Below are 15673 nucleotides of genomic sequence, written 5' to 3'. Positions count from 1 at the left end.
ATATCTAAACACGTGCAAGCAGTTTTGTAGCAGAGCAAAGTAAATGTAAGCGAGAGCAGAGCAAATATGAGTGAGCACATGTAGATTTTGCATGCGAGCAAAGGAGATCCGTGAATGCTGCGAGTTACACGTCAATACTGTGTGAAAATTTTTTTAACAAAACAGATGTTTGATTTTGCACTTTTGCCAACACCAGATTAATGCAGATTATGTCCCTTGTGGTCTTTTGACCTTTTATTCAGAATTTTTGTCTGAAGTCCCTTAAAACATTCACTTATGTCTACAGCTCCATCATAACCTTGACCTTAGATGTTACCTACTAGTAAACAGATCTGCCTAATTAACGTCTTTTGGCTCGTCTTCTTCTCAGATACATGTCTGGGCACAAACTAAACGTTCACATACTGTCTTAAACCACTACATCACTGGGCATGTGAACTGGACATGGCGATCAGCAGAGGAGAGACCCAAGATACCATTTGAAAATGGTTTATTCAAACACTCAAAATGGTTTGAACTGTCATATCAGGGGAGTGTATGCTAGAAACGAAACTTAATGACAATAAATAGTCATTTTATATAGAGTTTGTGAGCACAGAATAGGTATTACACACAAACTAATAACCTGTCTCTCTCTCTGTGTGTGTGTGTGTGTGTGTGTGTGTGTGTGTGTGTGTGTGTGTGTGTGTGTGTGTGTGTGTGTGTGAAAACCTAAGTAAACGTCTGCTCAGAACAGCTGTGCTGTATAAGCTCCATGACAAACAAAATTCTCCCACAGTCCAAATCCACTGCTAATTTACTGTCACTGTTCTACGCTATTCTGTGTTATTTAAATACAGTTCTATACTGTAGCTCTGATTTCTCTGTCCCGCAGAAGGTTGGATAAAGTGTTGTGACTGGTCACAGCAGTCCGGCCCCTAAAAAACAATTATCCTTCACAAAACCGGTTCAGTCCGGTTCAGGCGAAAGTGAAATTTTTGTGCTCCATTTTAAGAAGCGGAATGCAAATATCTTTAGAAAAGAAAACCGGTGAGTATCTGAATCTGAGCTGTCAATCAAGAATTATATGAACTTATACTACTCAAAGAACAAGTTCTTAAATTTAATATTAACAGAATTGAATATTAACAAGGTTAATGTCTGAAAACGTAAAGCTTTTAGCCGCTATTCTGTTGCAGTAGGTGTCTTCGTTTACGCGAAATACAGCAATAGAACTGAGGTCGTCTGATTCAGAATAACCAAACTAAAGTCTTTCTAGGCTCATCTGAGAAATTGGTCCGAATCAACATGTTTACATGAACTGTATAAAAAGTACTAATAAACGCACTGTATACTTCATATATTTCTATTTTGTCCTCTACGCAGAAACAAACTGCGCAAATAGAACAGGCGTCGTACTGCAGGAAGTGTCACAAATGTCTCGGACTGTGAGCCAGTAGATCTAACAGTAAGTGTTTAGGTGTCCAACTAGATGTAGACTAGTTGTTTTATCAGGCTAAGACCGTGCTGTTTACACGATCATGTCGTAATTAGACTGACAGTGTGAGGTTAGTATTGTACCAATAGTGTGCATGTCAGTGTAACTAAATAAGTAATATTTATAATATTTATTAGTAATATTATTAAGTGATATTTCGACACTGTTTCTTTGTATGACAGTGATTGAGTTAGTCTGTGACCCACTATGCACTTACAGAACACATTTTTCCTGCCTCTGTCTTCTTTTCCACTTTGGACTGATACTGTTCACTACACCCATGTTTTTGAGTTTGTTTTAGTGCTGTAAGATTACGGTTTAAACTTTATGCATTATTTGCTCATTTTAATAAACTATATTTTGTACTTATGAAGTTAGTAAAGGTGCCTGTCTACACCAAAGCTCTTCAAAAACATGAATGACTCTGTTTCTCTTTTGAGAACATTAAGCGAGAAAATACTGTAATGTCTCGCTTATAGGCGCATTCCGAGCTAAAGCGTGAATGTCTTGGTCGTGCTTCGTTAAAGCGCGTGAATGTCTGTCGTGCTTCGTTAAAGCGCGTGAATGTCTTGGTCGTGCTTCGTTAAAGCGCGTGAATGTCTTGGTCGTGATTGATTAAAGCGCGTGAATGTCTTGGTCGTGATTGATTAAAGCGCGTGAATGTCTTGATCGTGATTGATTAAAGCGCCTGAATGTCTTGGTCGTGATTGATTAAAGCGCGTGAATGTCTTGGTCGTGACTCGTTAAACGGAGATCTTGGCTGCAGTTCGGGCTGTGAACCAGTAGATCTGACAGAACGTGCTTACACGTCCAACTCGGCTACGTGTTTTGAACTGGCTAAGACTGATTTTATACGATCGTGTGTTAGTTCAACTAACAGTGTCAGACTAGTATTGTACCAACGGTGCGCATGTAAATGTAGCTAATAATTTATGAAGTTCTGCGCTGTTTATTTGTGTGACAGTGATTTTGAGTTGGTCTGTGACCCGGTATGCAATTATTATAAAAACACATCTTTACTGCCCTCTTTTGCAGTTTAGCCATGGCTTTAGCCTGATGGTGATTTTGACACTAACCTCTCTGTGCTCACATGAGGATGTTTACATTTGCATTTATAAAATTTAGCAGACACTCTTATCCTGAGCGACTTACAAAGGTGCTTTATTTATGTTTTTTGTAGCGACACAACAAATCACTTCTGTAAGTCTCTCTGGACAAGGGTGTCTGCCATATGCAGTAAATGTAAATATTGTAATTGAATATGTGTTCTGATTATTAATCTGCATGTGTGTGTTTGCAGGTGTACAGCTATAATCTGTAGGAGGAGACATGACCTCCAAAATAAGTGTCTCTGGGGAACAGCACACACAGAAAGGAGAAAGGTGAGAGAACATAAATAAACATACTTGCAGTGCATAGGTTTGTGCACTTATTTACTTGGGATATCTGAATAAATCTATATTTATTGCATTTAGTAGATGTTCTTAGCCACACAGACCTCTTAAAAGTGCTTTGATATCCATTCACAAAACCCTTGAATAGTACCAGCAGGTAACAATCTTAAATCAGGTACTGCCAGAAACAGTTCTCTACTGAGACCGAGACACAATGCACAATACAAAGATGAAACATAAGTATAAACTTCAGAAAGTTTAAGACCAGCTTAATGTAATGTAAAGTAATGTAAAGATGCTCTCTGGTATAACTCTGGTCATCTTGAAGATCACTTAGTAAATAACAAGAAACATAATAACGAATTTACTGTTTTCAACATCTTTGTACGAATTATTTAAAAAACATTAAATAAAAATCGCAATGATAGACATAAATACATATTAATTTATATTTGCACCATTTATACACACATTAGTATTTTGGCCTTAAAATAATATCTTTTTAATTGTGTATGTTAGTCTGATTCAGGGTAAGAGATCAGACTCCCCGGAACCCAGCTGTGTGTCCATGAAGAGTGACCTGTCAATGGACATTCCATTACAGTTCAGAGAGGGAGTGTATCCTACTGAGCTCAGGTAAGGATGATGTAGGGAATGTGAGTGTTCTACTGAGCTCAGGTAAGGATGATTTAGGGAATGTGAGTGTTCTACTGAGCTCAGGTAAGGTTGATGTAGGGAATGTGACTGTTCTACTGAGCTCAGGTAAGATGGAGTCCTCCACTTATACTTCAGAGAGAGAGAGTATTCTGATGAGAGGTGATGGTCTCCTGGTTTAGGACAGTGTTCCTCACTCCCAGTCCCACCTGATCAAACTCACTCAGCTCATTATGAAGTTCTTCATGAGCTGCATCAGGTGTGTTGGAGCAGGAAAACACTAAACTGTGCAGTGCTGCAGGTTCCCAGCACTGGGAATGAGGAAGACTGGATTAGGGGATTAAATCAGTTCATCCAGCACTGGGAGTGAGGAACACTGAATTAGAAGATTAAATCGGTTCATCCAGCCTGCATATCCTTAGTAGGAGGAATTTTGTGCACTTATTTACTTGAGATATCAGAATAAACGTATATTTATTGCATTTAGTAGATGCCCTTATCCAGACAGACTTCTTAAAAGTGTTTTGTTGTCCATTCAGAAAACCCTTGGATAGTACCAGAAGGTAATAATCTTAAATAATCTTGATCTCTGATACTGCCAGAAACAATTGTCTCTGCTGAGACCGAGACACAATACAAAATACAAATGAAACATAAGTATAAACTTCAGAAAGTTTAAGACCAGCCGTACTGCTGCATTCTGGATCAGCTGTAAGGGCCTGGAGACACACATGGAGGAAGCAGCCAGGAGTGAGTTACAGTCACCCAGTCTCAAGGTAATGAGGGACTGGAGGAGCACCTGGGTGTCCTCTTTAGAGAGAAACAGTCGAATCCTCCAGATGTTGTAAAGTATAAACCTGTAAGTGTGATACATGGGAGACACACACACACACACACACACACACACACACACACACACACACACACACACACAGAGAGACACACACACACACACCCACACAATGTCACAAGCATAGGGAGGTATCTATGAGGAGGTGTCTGTACTGGAACAATGCAGTTACAGATGTGTAAAAATAGTTATAGTTTATTAAAATATTAATTTTCAGTCTCTTTCATGCACAGTCTAATTCAGCCTCACAACACAGGTGTACGTTTACCAAGAATACAAAACACACCTGTACATTTACGAATATTTCCCTAAAGTTTAGCTTCTTTATTTAAAAACAATGGCACTTATTCTAAAGCTGACTGTATACTGTATTCAGTATGTACTGTAATAATAAAATAATAACAAGTTTAAATTTATATAGTGCATTTCTAAAATTCAAGGCTGCTTTACAATAGCAATACACATGGAAAGAGACATGAATTAACACATTTATCACATTAATTTATCAACTATTAACAGAAGAAAGGTCATTAAAATGTTTATGTTTTAAGTGATTTGAAAGCAGAAATTGAAGACCAAAGATGGAGAGATTGTAGTAACGTGTTCTACAGTTTTGAGGCCATGACACTAAAAGATCTGCCCCTACAGAGACCAATCTTAACTTAGGGATGGAGAGACAACCTGCATCAGAAGACCTAAGTGTACGGGTGGAGCAGTATGGATGTAGGAGTTCAGCTAAGTAGGGAGGTGCAAGACCATGCAGAGCTTTGAATGTAAGCAGGAGGAGTTTATACTGAATGCGTTGAGGGACAGGGAGCCAGTGTAACTGATGTAGAATCAGGGTGTTGTGGTCTGATTTTCTAACATGTAAGGGAATTCTAGGAGCCAAATTTTGAACATATTGAAGTTTGGGATGTCAATGAAGAGAGAGTTGCAGTAATCAAGATGGGATGTGATGAAAGTGTGAACCAGAGTTGCAGCACCTTGTTTGGAGAGCATGGGACTAAGTCTAGTGATATTGTGAATGTGAAAAAAGGCATTTTTAACCACTGGATAATCCCAGTAATCCCAGTTGCTGGGGAGTAATGTAAAGATGCTCTTTGGTATAACTGGTCATCTTGAAGATCACTTATTAAATAACAAGAAACATAATAACAACTTTACTGTCTTCAACATCTTTGTAAAAACATTTTAAAAACATAAAATAAAAATAGCAAAGATAGACATAAATACATATTAATTTATATTTGAACCATTTATACACGCATTAGTATTTTGGCATTAAAATAATATCTTTTTAATTGTGTATGTTAGTCTGATTCAGGGTAAGAGATCAGACTCTCCGGAACCCAGCTGTGTGTCCATGAAGAGTGACCTGTCAATGGACATTCCATTACAGTTCAGAGAGGGAGTGTATCCTACTGAGCTCAGGTAAGGATGATGTAGGGAATGTGACTGTTCTACTGAGCTCAGGTAAGGATGATGTAGGGAATGTGGCTGTTCTACTGAGCTCAGGTAAGATGGAGTCCTCCACTTATACTTCAGAGAGAGAGAGTATTCTGATGAGAGGTGATGGTCTCCTGGTTTAGGACAGTGTTCCTCACTCCAAGTCCCACCTGATCAAACTGACTCAGCTCATTATGAAGTTCTTCATGAGCTGCATCAGGTGTGTTGGAGCAGGAAAACACTAAACTGTGCAGTGCTGCAGGTTCGCAGCACTGGGAATGAGGAAGACTGGATTAGGGGATTAAATCAGTTCATCCAGCACTTGGAGTGAGGAGCACTGGATTAGGGGATTAAATCAATTTATCCAGCACTGGGAGTGAGGAACACTGAATTAGAAGATTAAATCGGTTCATCCAGCCTGCATATCCTGAGTAGGAGGAATTTTGTGCACTTATTTACTTGAGATATCAGAATAAACGTATATTTATTGCTTTTAGTAGATGCCCTTATCCAGACAGACTTCTTAAAAGTGTTTTGTTGTCCATTCAGAAAACCCTTGGATAGTACCAGAAGGTAATAATCTTAAATAATCTTGATCTCTGATACTACCAGAAACAATTGTCTCTGCTGAGACCGAGACACAATACACAATACAAATGAAACATAAGTATAAACTTCAGAAAGTTTAAGACCAGCCGTACTGCTGCATTCTGGATCAGCTGTAAGGGCCTGGAGACACACATGGAGGAAGCAGCCAGGAGTGAGTTACAGTCACCCAGTCTCAAGGTAATGAGGGACTGGAGGAGCACCTGGGTGTCCTCTTTAGAGAGAAACAGTCGAGTCCTCCAGATGTTGTAAAGAATAAACCTGCATAACCAAGTCAGGTTTGGAACGTGAGCCCAGAACAATAACTGGTCATCCACAATTACACAGAGACTTCTGCATCCTCACAGTGAGCAGAGAGTTCTCAAAGGGTAAAGTCACTGTGGAAATAAACTCTAGATTTGTGAGATGATTACTTTAGAAAATACACCAAAAATGTGAAACTATTTTAAGTTAGGCCTTGGGCAGTATAACACTATTTTGGCATTAAAACAATATCTTTTTTAATTGTGTGTTTTAGTTCTATTCAGGGTAAGAGATCAGACTCCCCAGAACCCAGCTGTGTATCCATGAAGAGTGACCAGTCAATGGACCCTGAACGTCAGTTCAGAGAGGGAGTGTATCCTACTGAGCTCAGGTAAGGATGATGTAGGGAATGTGAGTATTCTACTGAGCTCAGGTAAGCATGGTGTAGGGAATGTGAGTGTTCTACTGAGCTCAGGTAAGGATGATGTAGGGAATGTGACTGTTCTACTGAGCTCAGGTAAGATGGAGTCCTCCACTTACACTTCAGAGAGGGAGAGTGTTCTGATTAGAGTTGATGATCTCCTGGTTTAGGACAGTGTTCCTCACTTCCAATCCCACCTGCTCAAACTCACTCAGCTCATTATGAAGCCCTTCATGAGCTGCATCAGGTGTGTTGGAGCAGGAAAACACTAAACTGTGCAGTGCTGCAGGTTCGCAGCACTGGGAATGAGGAACACTGGATTAAATCAGTTCATCCAGCACTGGGAATGAGGAACACTGGATTAGGGGATTAAATCAGATCATCCAGCCTGCATATCCTGAGTGGGAAGAGGTTTGTGTGCTTATTTACTTGGGATATCTGAATACATGTATATTTCTTGCATTTTTTAGATGTCCTTATCCAGACAAACTTCTTAAAAGTGCTTTGTAGTCCATTCACAAAACCCTTGGATAGTACCAGAAGGTAATAATCTTAAATAATCTTGATCTCTGATACTACCTGAAACAATTGTCTCTACTGAGACCTAAACACAATACAAAATACAGAAATGAAACATAAGTATAAACTTCAGAAAGTTTAAGATCAGCCGTACTGCTGCATTCTGGATCAGCTGTAAGGGCCTGGAGACACACATGGAGGAAGCAGCCAGGAGTGAGTTACAGTCACCCAGTCTCAAGGTAATGAGGGACTGGAGGAGCACCTGGGTGTCCTCTTTAGAGAGAAACAGTCGAGTCCTCCAGATGTTGTAAAGTATAAACCTGCAAGTGTGATACATGGGAGACACACACACACACACACACACACACACACACACACACACACACACACACACACACACACACACACACACACACACACACACAGAGACACACACACACACACAATGTCACAAGCATAGGGAGGTATCTATGAGGAGGGGTCTGTGCTGGAACAATGCAGTTACAGATGTGTAAAAATAGTTATAGTTTATTAAAATATTAATTTTCAGTCTCCTTCATGCACAGTCTAATTCAGCCTCACAACACAGGTGTACGTTTACCAAGAATACAAAACACACCTGTACATTTACAAATATTTCCCTAAAGTTTAGCTTCTTTATTTAAAAACAATGGCACTTATTCTAAAGCTGACTGTAAACTGTATTCAGTATGTACTGTAATAATAAAATAATAACAAATTTAAATTTATATAGTGCATTTCTAAAATTCAAGGCTGCTTTACAATAGCAATACACATGGAAAGAGACATGAATTAACACATTTATCACATTAATTTATCAACTATTAACAGAAGAAAGGTCATTAAAATGTTTATGTTTTAAGTGATTTGAAAGCAGAAATTCAAGACCAAAGATGGAGAGATTGTAGTAACGTGTTCTACAGTTTTGAGGCCATGACACTAAAAGATCTGCCCCTACAGAGACCAATCTTAACTTAGGGATGGAGAGACAACCTGCATCAGAAGACCTAAGTGCACGGGTGGGGCAGTATGGATGTAGGAGTTCAGCTAAGTAGGGAGGTGCAAGACCATGCAGAGCTTTGAATGTAAGCAGGAGGAGTTTACACTGAATGCGTTGAGGGACAGGGAGCCAGTGTAACTGATGTAGAATCAGGGTGTTGTGGGCTGACATTTTTTAACATCTAAGAGAATTCTGTGATGTAAATGAAGAGAGAGTTGCAGTAATCAAGATGGGATGTGATGAAAGTATGAACCAGCGTTTCAGGTCCTTGTCTGGAGAGCTTGGGCCTAATCTAGTGATACTGTGAATGTGAAAAAAAAGACATTTATAACCAGTGACATGATGTGGGGTTCAAAGGAGAGTGAGGAGTACACCAACGTTCCAAACTGCAGTTGAGGGTTTGACCAAGACCCATCCACACTGAGTTTAAAATACATCATTTGGCCATTGTGGATTTAGAAAGAATAAGTAAAGTTTTATTTTGTAAGATTTAATTTTGGTAAGTTTATGTTCATCCACTGTTTGAGCTCTTGGATATAAGAGATTAAATCAGGAGGTGATAAGGTAGTGTTAGCTTTGGTTCTAATATAAATCTGAGTGTCATCGGCATAACAGTGGAAACAAAGACTATGCCTGTGGATAATCTGACCAAGTATGACAAAATGTGATCTATTAGAGATATAGGAGGTAAACCATTCAAGAACTGTATTAGTAATCCCAATGTCTGAGAGGCAGCTGATAAGTATGTTATGATTTAATTGTGTCAAACACAACACTTCTATCTAGAAGATCTAGAAGGAGGAGAACACACAGGGCACCAGAGTCAGTAGAGAGAAGGAGATCATTGAAAACATCTAACAGGGCTCTCTCAGTATTGTGCATAGTATGGAAGTCAGATTGGAAAGATTGCAATTGAGAGGCTGGAACCCTGATTAGACAGGGGAGACTGGAAATGGGTCAGTAATTATCAAGTAGTGCAGCATTTAGTCCTGTTTTATAAAGAATGGCAGTTAAAGCTGAGGTTTTGAGAGCTGTAGGAACAGAATCCGAAGTAAGAGAAGCATTAATGAGAAGACATGGGAGAAATAGCAGAAGAACACTTAAGAAGAGGAGTTGGGGCAGGATCAAGCTGTAGGTAGATGAGCTGGATTTAGCTACAGTAGTAATGCTGTTACTGAACATTGCTGAGCTCCTCTTTTAATGACAAGACAAAAACAAACTCTCTTGATTACAGTTTATCAGGCTTTGCCAGAAATGCAGCAAAAATGTTTAGTCAGTGGATCAGTGTGTGTTTACATGTGCACATAGTCTGGCTAATATTATTCTAGAACACATGTTTTAATCAGCCTAAGCTTATGTCAACTAAGACACTCTGTCACACTATAACAATCAGACTGTAATATTAACAGGATCATATCTAAGTAAGACAGTTGTAGACTAATATAAGATCATGGGTGTACATGTAAACATAGATAGTGAGGGGTTAACACTTGTGTAACAGTTGATTAATCTGCTTGTATTATTCCTAAAAATACAAAAATCTTGGTGTAATCTTTGATCCAGAGCTCATATTTGATCAGCAAATCAATTTTGTTATTAGGAATAATTTTTACGAGTTCAGAGAATTTTCCCAATAATCAAATTCTTTGTTCACGCTTAGGAACAAGTCATCTACTCACTGGCACTCAGAGTTGTTCAGATCAGCTGTTGGCTGTTCTCAGTCTCGACTGAAGCTGAAGTGTGACTGTGTCTGTTCTACAGTCTCGACTAAAGCTGGTGTGACTGTGTCTGTTCTACAGTCTTGACTGAAGCTGAAGTGTGACTGCGTCTGTTCCACAGTCTCGACTGAACTGAAGTGTGACTGTGTCTGTTCCACAGTCTTGACTAAAGCTGAAGTGTGACTGTGTCTGTTCTACAGTCTTGACTGAAGCTGAAGTGTGACTGTGTCTTTCTACAGTCTCGACTGAAGCTGAAGTGTGACTGTGTCTTTCTACAGTCTTGACTAAAGCTGAAGTGTGACTGTATCTGTTCAGCTGCAGCACTGAGGCTGTGGAACAGTCCTTCTCTGAATATCAGCTCTGCTCCCTCTTGTGCAGATCTCAAACACTTCTTTTTACCCTGACATTTTCATTTCTCTGTCCATGTTTATGTTTGATGGCACATTTCCTTTTGTTTTACATTTCACAGGTTTTTGTTAAGACATTTTTCCTAACTTTCCACAGCACTTTGATCATTGCTGTTGTCGTAAATGTGCTCTATAAATAAAATGTACTTATTTTCTAACAAATCATCTTGTAATGGAGCCCCTTTGTCTTTATTACTTTCCCATGTCGTCCTTTGTTTATTGTTGTATCTGTGTGTTGTCCTTCTCTCTGCTCCTCCCACCATTCCTGCCACTCCCCAGCCTAACTCCTCCCACCATTCCTGCCACTCCCCATCCTAACTCCTCCCACCATTCCTGCCACTCCCCAGCCTAACTCCTCCCACCATTCCAGCCACTTGTCCTTAGTCTCTGCATTGTTCTCTTCCCAGATTCCTCCATGTATATACTTCTCCTGTTTCCTGTCTTCCTGTTCTTGTTTGTCGATCTTTGTCTTCTTGTGGCTGAGTGTGTTTAGCACATTTGCTTTACTTTCACTTTCTATTAAAAGCCTTTTTGAGTTTCTACACTCACACCTGCATCTTCATCCTTTCTGCTGCCACACACCAGGCAGCATCACAGATCTGTTATGAAATGTAGAAACACAAGTGTTGATAATATAATCCAGTATAATATCTACTGATCTATATAGTTGTGTGTTGTACAGGTATGAATGTGCTACATATTCCTCCATAAAAGTCTGTTGTGTTTGTCCACAGTGTACAAAGTCAAAAATCAGTACTCACCAACAGAAAACAATTGGAGTCCACATTCAAGGTGTGTATGTGTCTGGGAGATTCTAGTATATTTGGATTTTAGGATGTAACAATGAAGTAACGAGATTACTTTTCCTTGAAGTAATGAGTAAAGTAATCCCATTACAATTTTAGAGAAGTAATGAGTAATGGATTACTTTTTTTTAAACTTTTTTTTTAAAGTACAGCAACACTGCCAGAGTCTTCTCCATCATAAAACAAAATCATACAATCATCTGTGTATCATTGTGGTGTTTTTATGATTGTAAGTTGCTGTTTATTCCTAACCAGGAGCTGGAGCACAAAGTCATCTCTCTGGTGAAGAAGGAGCTGAAGAGGTTTAAGAAGCTGCTGAGTCCAGATTACCCAGCATGCTCTGAGAGTGAGGTGGAGGATGAGGAGGATCAGAGCAATGCCAGAGAGGGGGTGCTGAAGATCACACTGCACGTCCTGAGAAACATGAACCAGACAGACCTTGCTAACACACTACAGACCAGTAAGAGCTCTGGATCATGGCTTTATGATGGCAGTATCACTATAACTAAATTTTGTCCTCTTTGTTTGGGCAAAGTGTTTCAGGGTTTTGATAAATTACTTCAACATCAAAGATAACAAGAAAATAAAATATTTGTGATCATGTTCTTCTGTTTATTAGAGCTATTCTCTGAATATCAACGAAATCTCAAACACAAACTAATGGATAAATTTAAAAGAATTAATGAAGGAATTTCCCAACAAGGAAGCTCAACTCTTCTGAATGAGATCTACACCGAGCTTTACATCACAGAGGGAGGGAGTGGAGAGGTCAATAATGAACACGAGGTGAGACAGATTGAGACAGCATCCAGGAGACCAGCAACACAGGAGACACCCATCAAATGCAATGAGCTCTTTAAAGACAAACCCATCAGAAGAGTGCTGACTAAAGGAGTTGCTGGAATTGGGAAAACGGTCTCTGTTCAGAAGTTCATTCTGGACTGGGCTGAAGGAAGAGCAAATCAGGACGTCCTCTTCATATTTCCACTTCCTTTTAGGGAGCTGAATTTGATGAAGGAGAAAATGTTCAGTCTGATGGATCTGCTTCATCACTTTTTCCCAGAAACAAAACAATTACAATTAATACATTGTGATGCTTACAAAGTCATTTTCATCTTTGATGGTCTGGATGAGTGTCGACTTCCTCTAGATTTCCAGAACAATGAGAACTTGTGGAATGTAACAGAGTCGACCTCGGTGGATGTGCTTCTGACAAACCTCATCAAGGGGAATCTGCTTCCCTCTGCTCTCCTCTGGATAACCTCTCGACCTGCAGCAGCCAATCAGATCCCTCCTGAGTGTGTTGATCAGGTAACAGAGGTACGAGGGTTCAGTGACCCTCAGAAAGAGGAGTACTTCAGGAAGAGAATCAGTGATCAGAGCCTGGCCAACAAAATCATCACACACATGAAGTCATCAAGAAGCCTCTACATCATGTGTCACATTCCAGTCTTCTGTTGGATTGCAGCCACTGTTCTAGAGAGAATGTTGGGTGAAGCAGAGAGTGGAGAAATCCCCAAGACTCTGACTCAAATGTTCACACACTTTCTGATCTTTCAGATCAAACACAAGGACAGAAAGTACCATGGAAACACTGACACTGATCCTCAACAGACTAAAAAGACAATTCTGGCACTGGGAAAACTGGCTTTCCAACAGCTGGAAAAGGGCAACCTGATCTTCTATGAGGAAGACCTAAGAGAGTGTGGCATTGATGTCAAAGTAGTGTCAGTGTACTCAGGAGTGTGTACCCAAATCTTCAGAGAGGAGTCTGGGCTTCACCTGGGGAAGGTGTTCAGCTTTGTGCATCTGAGCATTCAGGAGTTTCTGGCTGCTTTATATGCATTTCTCTCCTTCATCTCTAAAAAGAAAAATGTGTTAAAACAGCAAAAGAAAGGTCTCTTTAAAAGATCCACCATGTCTGACTTCCTTATGAATGCAGTGGACAAGGCCTTACAGAGTGAGAATGAACATCTGGACCTTTTCCTCCGCTTCCTTCTGGGTCTCTCACTGGAGTCCAATCAGACTCTCTTATGAGGCCTACTGACACAGAGGAAAAGAAGCTCTCACAGCAAAGAGGAAACAGTCAACTACATCAAGGAGAAGATCAGGGAGAATCCCTCTCCAGAGAAATCCATCAATCTGTTCCACTGTCTGAATGAACTAAAGGATCATTCTCTAGTACAGGAAGTCCAGACATACCTGAGCAGAGGAGGTGACCATTGTCTCCATGGAGCCAGTCTCTCTCCAGCTCAGTGGTCAGCTCTGGTGTTTGTGTTACTGAACTCAGAAGAGGAGCTGGATGAGTTTGACCTGAGTAAATTTGACCCATCAGAGGAATGTCTACTGAGACTGCTGCCAGTGGTCACAGCATCCAGAAAAGCTGTGTGAGTATTTACATTTATAAACACATTATTGCACTGGTGTTAGTACATCATAAGGTACTTTTGTTAATTTGTAAGTGTTTCCTAAACCCCTTTGTAACTAATGTATCATATACCCTAATCACTATTTAAGGTGTTAGCTGAACCACTCATTAATCCTAAAGAATTTACACACACACACACACACACACGCACACACACACACACACACACACACATACACACACACACACACACACACACACACACACACACACACACACACACACACACACACACACACATATATATATCTCTTTTACCCACATTAACATTCTCTTTCACATTTTCACAGCCAGTTATGGAAACAGATGCAGGCCAAGATGTAACATGTGTAAAACATAATAAATTTACCTGAATTAATTGTAATTACAAAGATATTAGAGTAAATTCTGTTGTGTAGCCCAGTGTAGGTGAGAATGTGTAACTAACTTTAGAAAATTACTCTTCTGAGTTGTATTTCTGAGCTGGTGTATGTTATCTTGTTTTTTTTTCCCACTTTTCCTGAACATGTTTCTGTTTCTGTGTGTCTGCCCTTTTTACCAAAGTCTACTGTTTGGTCTTCCTAGTGCTGACCTTTGCCTGTTAACACTGTTTGCTTTTTGGACTGTGGACTGGTTGTTGTTCCTCGTATTTAAATGAGACTTTTTCCCATTTTATACAAACCAGCGCTGGACTCTGCTCCTGCCCTCCCGCTGACAGTGAGAACAAAGATGAGCACAGCAGTGGGGGGAGATGAGAACAAAACTACATAGACCAGAGTTTGGACTACAACTCAGAATAATGGGTTCAGTCTTCTGTATATGACCCATAATAGTCCACATATTCAAACCAGCTGATGGACAAACCTGAAAACATAAATACCTGTTGTGACGGTGGCGGCACAGAGGAAGCGAAAGGCAAGGTTGAGCCAAAGTGCTCTTTATTCTGCATTGTCAATACGTGAAAAACCACAACAAATAATCAACGATACTCAGTCCTAACAGTCTGTGTAACGATGTACAGGGTGGAAGTGAGTAGTCCGGCGTTCCACTAATGTGCAGCGCTTTCTCTCAGGACCTGTGAGTTTAAATAGAGAGAGAGAACACGGGGCAGGTGAAGTTGATTAGTAGGCAGGGGACTGGGAACAAGGCAGGGATGTAGTGCGCTCCCTAACAGGAGTGGGCGTGTCCCTCCTTCTGGATGCCCGGCCAACCGTGACACCTGGCAAATATAAGCAATCCCTTAAAACTGTTTAAAAAAATAAATGACAGGTCTTCTCTCTGACTAGTCACTGTTGTGTCTGAAAATAATCATAGTTTACTAAGCAAGTCTTTACTAATTAAATAAATCTTTATTTATTTATCTTTGATCCATGTTTATTCAGTGAATACATGGTAATATTTTACATTTCCCTTGTTCAAGATTATAGAAACTGATATTGAAGGCCTTGCATAGTTTGTCTCTAAAAGAGCAACTTTGTTAAAGAGTAGCTTCTCGTCTTCTATTAATATGAGCTCCTGGCTGCACCCACAAACGCTGCTCTCTCAGGCTCAGGTGGTGATCTTCAGCTGGGTCCTGCCTGAGACGCCCAGCAGATGCAGCAGGACTAGAGCAGGTGAAGGGTACTGTGGAGAGACAGACTGAGGGGATGGAGATGGACATTCTTCTCCACACACATCAGTTCCTCCTCTTATCCTAAGAGACAC

General features: G+C 40.1%; 1 pseudogene across 1 annotated transcript in view; it reads left to right on the top strand.

Annotated features, from left to right (window-relative positions):
• The first annotated feature begins 951 nt into the window (after positions 1-951).
• LOC113569311 (NACHT, LRR and PYD domains-containing protein 3-like) overlaps positions 952-15673 on the top strand; it is a 28825-nt pseudogene continuing 14103 nt past the window's right edge. Inside the window, exons 1-9 of the transcript XR_014119240.1 lie at positions 952-1029; positions 1366-1447; positions 2778-2859; positions 3391-3507; positions 5690-5806; positions 6945-7061; positions 11491-11548; positions 11818-12022; positions 12182-13949. The product of XR_014119240.1 is annotated as an NACHT, LRR and PYD domains-containing protein 3-like (transcript). The remainder of the gene's footprint in view (positions 1030-1365; positions 1448-2777; positions 2860-3390; positions 3508-5689; positions 5807-6944; positions 7062-11490; positions 11549-11817; positions 12023-12181; positions 13950-15673) is intronic.

The sequence above is a fragment of the Electrophorus electricus genome, chromosome 21 (genome assembly GCF_041902795.1).
Source record: "Electrophorus electricus isolate QZ-2024a chromosome 21, ASM4190279v1, whole genome shotgun sequence".
Taxonomy (NCBI): Eukaryota; Metazoa; Chordata; class Actinopteri; order Gymnotiformes; family Gymnotidae; genus Electrophorus; species Electrophorus electricus.
The sequence above is the reverse complement of the archived record's forward strand: the minus strand, read 5'-3'. Positions and strand labels throughout refer to the sequence as shown.